The sequence below is a fragment of the Streptopelia decaocto genome, assembly GCF_964273445.1.
Source record: "Streptopelia decaocto genome assembly, chromosome: 12".
NCBI classification, from domain to species: Eukaryota; Metazoa; Chordata; class Aves; order Columbiformes; family Columbidae; genus Streptopelia; species Streptopelia decaocto.
The window spans coordinates 19,845,558-19,853,540 of NC_138667.1; the positions used below are offsets into that span (position 1 = coordinate 19,845,558).

The following is a 7,983-nucleotide window of genomic DNA, read 5'->3' on the forward strand; positions in this document are numbered from 1 at the left end:
AAGGTGCCGTGGGAGACATTAATTACAAACTCAGGTTTGCATTTATACTCGCTATGATGCTTGCTCAAGCATTTGCTGATTAGCTAAGTTAGACATTACATAAGTAATGTATTTTGTGTTCCCACCAAAGTTACTGCCAATAACACATCTTTTGTCTATCATAATCTGTCCCTGCTGGTGTAGCTCAGTCCTCCGTGTGTTTCTCTTCAGGTGGAGCAGCGTGCAAAGGAAAAGCAAGGAAGGAGGCGAACCTGTGAGGAAGAGTGATCGAGAAAGAGGACCTGCCAGTCAGGAGGGATCAGGGAGGAAGACACCGGTGGTGGAACCGCAGGTCAGGAGAGCTCAAGGAAGGAGAAAGGTGATTGTGGCCGCATGGGTTTTTCTAGCTCACACGCCAATGAAAACAGTTTGGATAATAAAAGAAATGTGTGCAAAACCGGTAAGTAAAGGCAGAGAATGTTTATATGCTATGTATGGGATAGACCTGAAGGTATATTTATTCCTACAACAAAGGAGAATTCGCAATGGTAATTAACTGGGGATGTGAATTTCCAGATTGCATTGCCAACATACGCAGGGAACATATCAGTTTATTACCCTCAACATAAACTGTGGGCTGAAATTGGTAATTTACCGTTGTGCAGCAAATGCTGCTGTCAGCAGCAACCAGTAAGCGACAAGACTGTATTTACTGATGCCTCTGGTCGCTCACGTAAAGTTGTAATGACGTGGCTAAACTCAGATACCCAGTGCTGCAAACACAAGGTAGAAAAAGAGACCAAGGGTCAAACAAGTTCTTGAGCTGACAGCTGTTGGGATCGCTTTGAGGTGTTCTGTAACAAACCTCTGAATGTTGTAACTGGCTCATATTATGCAGCTGGCATACTTAACCGCCTGGAAGCTTCTTTTCTTAAGGAAGAGGATAATCCTCTTTTGATGGCTGAATTGAGAATGCTATGGTTTCTAATAAATCATAGACATTATAGTTATTATGCAATGCACACCCGCTCTCGCACTGCCCTTCCAGGACCACTTGCGGAAGGCAACAGGAGGGCCGATGCACAAGCTGTGCCACTTACTGTGCCTAAAGCCTTGGAGCAAGCTAAATGATCACATAACGCCTTTGCACTCTGGTGAAAGAATTTAAAACGACAATTTCAAATTACAGTGGATCAGGCCAGGAGTGTTCTTATGTCCTGCCCTGATTGCCAAGAGTTGGCACCTGTGCCATCCACAGAGGGTGTTAATCCAGGCGGGATTACTGCCAATGAAGTACGGCCAGCTGATGTAACGCATTGTTCTGAGTTGGGTAAATACGTACGTGTTTCTGTAGACACTCATTCCAGATTTCTCGTTGCTGCTGCACACGCTGGTGAAAGAGCACGAGACGTCTGTAACACTGGTTGACATGTTTTGCTGTTTTAGGAGTTCCACGATATGTAAAACCAGAGGAAAGCGGAATGCACGCTCAATTAGAGGAGCAATCCCCCAGCGCGCTGTAATAAAAGGGCCTGCTTTTTAACACTTTCAAAACAGTGTTAAAGAGTCTGTTTGCTGACTTTTTGGTATCATTTTCTGGTGATGAGGATGGGATAATCTGCCTGACCTCCCGTGGATCCCAGGATCTCTGGAACCTTGTGCCGGCACCGGGGAATTCCTGGAAGGGACCACAGATCCTCGGACCAGCTCGGGACGCGGGTAAAACCCCGTCAATGAGATAAGGCACTTTCATTGTCTGGTTGGGTTGGCAGCTGCCTGCGCGAGACGTGGGCGACACCAGCGCGTTGGGTCTGCGCATCCGCGTCTGCGCATTTTGGTAAACTGGGTAACTTGAAAAAAGAAAGAAATAAAAAATTAAAGAGAAAAACGAGAGAACAATAAATAAAAGAGAAAACGAGGGAACAGTAATTTGATAAAGGTACCTTTAGTGATTTTGCTGTTTGTGCCTTAGAAATTGTATAATTGTTTGTGTCTTTAGTAGTTTGTTGTTGTTGTTGTTACGTGTGTCTTGGGTGATTTTATAGTCCAGTACTTACGGTTCACCAATTGTCTGTTATTGTGATTGTGAAGTAGGTAGTGGACAATCGACAGGAGGATTCGGGAGAAATCCCCCCCGGGCTGTATTTTCTGACATTGGAAAAGGATCGTTTGCTGTTCAACAGGGAGTCAACCAGGGAGAATCTGATTGAATATTGTAATTAATGGCGGCCACTATAAATAATATTAATATGCTGCACAGGTCTAGGTGGTTATACTTTGAGATGTGTAGCATAGTAACACGCTACATGTAATATATAATAAGATATGCATTTTAAATCACATATTGCCTATTACATAAGGCATATTACACAATACATAATGTTACATATGCATTGTCTTTATCCCCTTCGGATCCATTTGTTTTGAAAAAGGATAATCAGGGAAAGAAATGGAAACCAGTAAAAGGTTTGTTGAAGAACAGCTATTGGTGTAGAATGCACAGAGAACATGAGATCAAAATTGTCCCTCCGTCAGTCCAGGGTGGGATCCTGATATCCTTATATTGGGGGACAGGCTGAATTGGTATGGACAGTGCATTTTATACGGGATTAGACACGCTGTGCCTAAAGCTGTAAATATGCCAAAACCTGAGATTAAACAGGATCGTGAGCAATCTCCCACTGAGTTTTTACACCGTCTTAAACCGACAGCTCAGAAATATATTAATATAGGTCTTGACTTGGAGAACAGAGAATGAGAATTCTTAGTTGACTGGGAGCTCATTATTCTGTGTTAAACACTATTCAGGGAATATTAAGTAGTGATTCTGTAACAGTTATGGGTGCCACAAAAATTGCGAAACACGGCCCTTTAACCCGCTGCTTAGAATGTTTGTATGTGGAGTCTGGTACTTATTGATTGTGTACCATGTGTCTTATCTCATGTACAACGAATGATTGAAAAAAGCTTTAATGGTGCAATGGCTGTGCGGTTACATGCTGCTATGGCTGCAATTGTTAAACAAAGAAGGGAGATGTGGCAGGGTTGTGACATCAGGCCTGTGAGAAACTGCAAGAGTCACAGTGTGAGAACAAGCGCTGGTGGAACAACACAAGCAGCAAAGACTGTGTGGGACATGAACCGTCAGGGACAGAGGGACTGATACGGGGTTGGTACATCAGGGACAGAGGGATTGATACGGGGTTGGTACATCAGGGACAGAGGGATTGATACGGGGTTGGTACATCAGGGACAGAGGGACTGATACGGGGCTGGTACATCAGGGACAGAGGGATAGATACAGGATCCGTACATCAAGGACAGAGGTACGTGATGTTTCAGATGCAAACCTGAGTTTGTATTAAATGTCTCTCTGCATCTTAAAGAGAGTCTGTGCCTCATCTGCTACACCCCTTTATCTTTTCCCAAATTATGATTTAGACTGTATTTACCATTGTAAAAACAAAGCTTTCCCCCCTTATTTTTTGTCATGTATTGTAATTAGAATTAATAGAGATATTGGAGCCCGTCCTAGCTAAACTGGAAAAAAGACAGCAGCCATGTGTATTTTTAAATAAAGACTAAATCAAGTCTGCTAGCTCTATCTTTAAGCGTTTTACTGTGATCACCTCCCTCCCAAGGTTTTGTGTCTGTTGTATCAAGGCCTGACAGCCACGGCCACAGTGGATGAATCACCGTGGGCACAACACCAGGAACTCGCCTGTTTGTGTCCAGGATATCCACTCCAGCAGACACTTAGTAAAAGAGCACATCATGGAACTGAAAAAACATCTAATTATGTCATTATACACATTCACTGCTCTTTTTTCTGCTTTATACCCATTGTAGCTTTTAAAAATTAAACAGTTTGAAAAGGGTTTCTGTTTTGGCTCTGCACACGGAGCCTGAATTTCCTTCTCTAGGGCCTTTCACCTGGTTCACCGCACTCGCGTGATCACTGTGCTGCACGTGGGCAAAATCAGCCGTGCCCTGTGTTTCTCCTGTAAAATAGTAAGAACGATAATATAATCGTGCCAGGAACTGCCTTCACAGTGAATATTTGAAGGAACCCACTGCTGATGTATTTTTAATTGGTACTTGCGTTATGGATTAGATGCAACAAAAATCCATTCTTTCTTTTATCCTTTGCTATACAGGAGGTGGTTGAACTTTTCTATAGCAGATTCAATCACTTGTTGTAAAGCAATGAAATAAATAACTTAGGCTTTTTCTAAGGATAAACAACGTTTAATCCAATTCCTTAATTGTATTCCTTAAACACGGGTTCATTAGAGCATAAGCAAAACAGTGCTGGGTGCGCGAGGGATTCGCTGCTCCCAACACACACACTTTTAAACAATAAGAGGTGTGCTTAAATACAGTAAGGTGTTACATATTCATAATGACCCCAGGAACGCCTGTACATATTCATAACCTTTCCCGCTTCTCATTAAAATGAGTCTCAGAGAACCATTTCCATAGTCTCCTCCTTGACCCTCCCCTGTTGCGCCTGTGCAGTGTCACTTGGTGGCTTTGAGGAGGGGTCTCTATGGATCTCTACAGTCTCCGTGGATCTCTATGGGACTCTATGGTCTCTGTGGTCTCTATGGGTCTCTGTGGATCTCTGTGGTCTCTATGGTCTCTGTGGTCTCTATGGGTCTCTGTGAATCTCTATGGGACTCTATGGTCTCTGTGGTCTCTATGGTCTCTACGGCTCACTATGGTCTCTGTGGTCTCTATGGGTCTCCCAAGCTGCCAAGTCGACCAAAACCAGACTGGCCCCCCTTTTGCTGTAAATCTTGGCTGTCTTGTCTCCTCAAGGTTACAGCTGGTGCTGTAAAGCTTCTGATCTCGGCATTCGATGAGGTTCTGGTTTTTCTTAACACAACTGGTTACATACAGCTCTAAACTAGATACTCATCATGTGGCTTCAAGTGTTAGTTCGTTAGTAGGTCCTTATTATGTGGTTGGTTAACCCTGAAAATGTTAGCTCCCTCTATCAATATAACCTCATAAACAAGTTTCAGAAGTTTTCACATAGAACTTACCCACCTTTTCCTTTTTGCAGGTTCAGAGCCCGAGCCTCATTTGGTTGTATCTCTAAACATCAAACATCTCAGCACAAATCACAACTGCATTTCTCACAGACAGAAGTGCCTGAACTCCACAGCTTGCCTGGCAGTGCAGAGAGCAGGAACTGCGGTGAGTCCTGGGCCCTTGGGGTCATTTCACCCTGTTTTGTGTCCCAGTCCCTCCCTGCTCCCTCCTCTTTCCTGCTGTGCCCTTCTTCCTCTTAATCTCTTCTCCCTCTGTCCCTCTCTGCTGCTTCCTCACCTATTCCTCCACCCTTCTCCATCTCTGTGCAGGGTTTCTCGTATCTCCCTCTCCGTCTCCACCCCTCTGTGTTCTCACCATCCCTGGTTTCTCTTTGTCATCATTCTGGTCTGTTGCTCTCTCCTGCTCCGTGCCCCATCATTTCTCACTGTATCCCTCTGTCCTGCTCCCTGCATCTATTCCTGCCCCTCTTCTTTTTTACTCCCTCTCCATCTTGCTGCCCACCCCAGGATTTTTTCCCCAATCTCTGTCCTGCCTCTAACACTTATCGCTCTTTCTCTCTCCTGCTCCATTTCCATCTTTCTGCCTGTCTTCCCTTTCCCTGCTGCTTCTTTCTCCATCTCTGTCCAGATTACTGCCCCTTTTCCTTCTTGATGTCTTTCTGTCCTGGTTTTCTTTCTGTCGTCCTTGCCTGTTCCCGGTCCCATCCTTTCTCACTATATCTCCCCTGTCCAGCTGGCTCTGCCTTTTCTTTGTCTTCTCTTCCTCTTTCCTGCTCCTCAGCCCTCTTTTCCTCTTCCTCCAGCTCATTGCTGCATGTTTTCCCTTTCCAGTCTCTTCATTTTGATCTGAACTTTGCATTGTTTCTCAGTCCCTTTGTTCTGTTCCCTGCCTTTCTTTTTGTCTCTCCATCTGTACGTCCCCCTTCCTGTCTTTCTCTACCCCCTTCCTGCTTCTCCTCCTCCCCCCTGCCCATCCCTCTGTCCTGCTCCTCAGCCCTGCTGTTTCTTCCTCCCTGTCTCATCACGGCTCTTTGTCCCTTTTTGCCTTGATCTCTCCATCTCTCCATCCTTTTCCCTGTGTGTTTCTTTCTCTCTCAGCTCCTCTGTCTTCTCTCTTGTCTCATTTGTCTCTTTCTAGTCCTCTGTCCTTCTCCCCAGCAGCTTCAACTGAATGACCAGGTGTCCGTGCACTCTGGTGTTTCCTCATCCCTGCCCTGGGGAAGATCTGTGTCTGTAGGGCTGGGGATCATTTAGGAGCTGGTCTCCTTGTGCAGAAGGCAGAGCTGGGTGCAGTTGTGGCAGAGGTTGTTCTCAGCTGCTGCTCTGTGCAGCTTGGTTAAAGAACCAGCTGGGGGCTTCTTTGGAAGGGAGGTTTCTTGTTCTGTGCTTACTGCTCCTCGGGACCCTGCACAGGAGCGGTGTTGGGGTCTGCAGGGACGGGTGGGACCTGCTGTGGTTCCTGGTAAATGTGAACTGAACTTGTCCTGATGGCCTCGAATGAAACCAGACTGACCGTAGGTGGTTTTCTTCCCAGATCCCCTTCCAACCTCCGTGCTCAGTGCTAAGGAACAAGAGACCTTGTGCTCTTTTCCAGATGTCAGTGGCTGCGAATCAGCTGAGAACATCCTGCCTTAGGTAACGGGCAGGTGGTCTGTGATCAGGGCTGTGGACTTGAATGGCCGTGCTTTCATAAACGTTTCCTGGTCTTGCCATTTCAAAGCCCTTCCTTCTCTTGAAAATTTAAGACGGCATTTCTTATTGTGAGGTTCAGACGGGAGTTGGACTTACTGTTGAATGGCTGATATAATGTGCTCCCTGAGGAGCACATCTTGCTTTTTTGTTGTTGTTTTCCAACACCGTCTGAACTTTGGTCAGCAAGAAGAAGAGTGGTGACAGAGTCTGTTATCTGAGAGTAATGTGTTCCTGTACCTTTCCCGTCGTTGTGTGGTGAAGGATTCCTTCCCTTGCAGAGAGGACTGCGAGACCCGCTCCTGTCAGGTTGGACTTTGCCTCCAAACGTGGCACAGCCTCTTCCATTGTGACATCAGTCACTGCTGTTGATGTCACAAAGCAGCATCAGCGCTGAGGTCGGCACAGCAGGGTATAAGACCAGGGGTCTCCCTGCGCCTCGGTCACTCTCGATCTTGAGGGAACTGAGATTGCAGAGTTTTTGGCTCACTCCAGAGCGAGCGAGATGCTTGTTACCTGCACCTCAGCAGGTACCCGGAGACACCCAGAGAAGGTTCAAGGTCTGAACGGGTATGTTTGAAAACTCCTCCTCCCCTTTCCCCAGGTGTGTTTTCCACCTTGTCAGCTGGGGTGGGTGGAGGGTGGGCAGGAGAGGAACACGAGGGCAGCCTGAGAGCTGGGTCTGGAGCTGCTGGAAGGCAGCAGCTGCCTTTCAGTCTCTTCATGAACGCAAGGGCTGGGCCCAGAAGCCTTTGATCTCTGCAGAATGAGGGACAGCTCCATTCTGGATGGGACAGAGAGAGTCCCAGGGGTGGCCCAGACACAGCCTGCTGCAGTAATTGTGAGAGCTCAGCTCCGTCCTGCATTGTGCTCTGCAGGGTGGGTTCTGTCCCCGAGCCTGCTTGGTTTTCCTCTCCACGGGGACCAGAAGGACACCAGCGTGTCCTCTGTTGGCCGTGGGTCTGACTTGTGTTCCTGACAGAGGAGGTTTCCGTGGGAAACCTGTTCAGCTCCTCACCAGGGCTCTGCCTCAGGAAAGGGGCTCGAGATCCTCCGAGGGGTGCAAGGAGTTCTCTAGGAGAACAAAAGGGGATTGTTTATTCCTGATGAGTGTATGCTGTGAGCCTGTTGAGAGCCTCCTGGAACAGGCAGGAGGAATTTCCCCCTTGCAGAGCAGTGTGTGCTGTGTCTTGGCAGATCAGGCTCAGGGCAGCAGGGCCCAGACACCAGAGGGTTTCTTTGGCACTTCCTTGGTTGC

The 7,983-nt window shown here is 46.8% G+C and overlaps 1 long non-coding RNA gene across 1 annotated transcript; it reads left to right on the forward strand.

The window, feature by feature from the left end:
• The first annotated feature begins 2,083 nt into the window (after positions 1-2,083).
• Positions 2,084-6,958, forward strand: LOC309445133. Its single transcript, XR_014185237.1, has 3 exons — positions 2,084-2,245; positions 5,048-5,181; positions 6,571-6,958. It is a non-coding gene; the product is annotated as an uncharacterized lncRNA (long non-coding RNA).
• Positions 6,959-7,983: the final 1,025 nt, after the last annotated feature.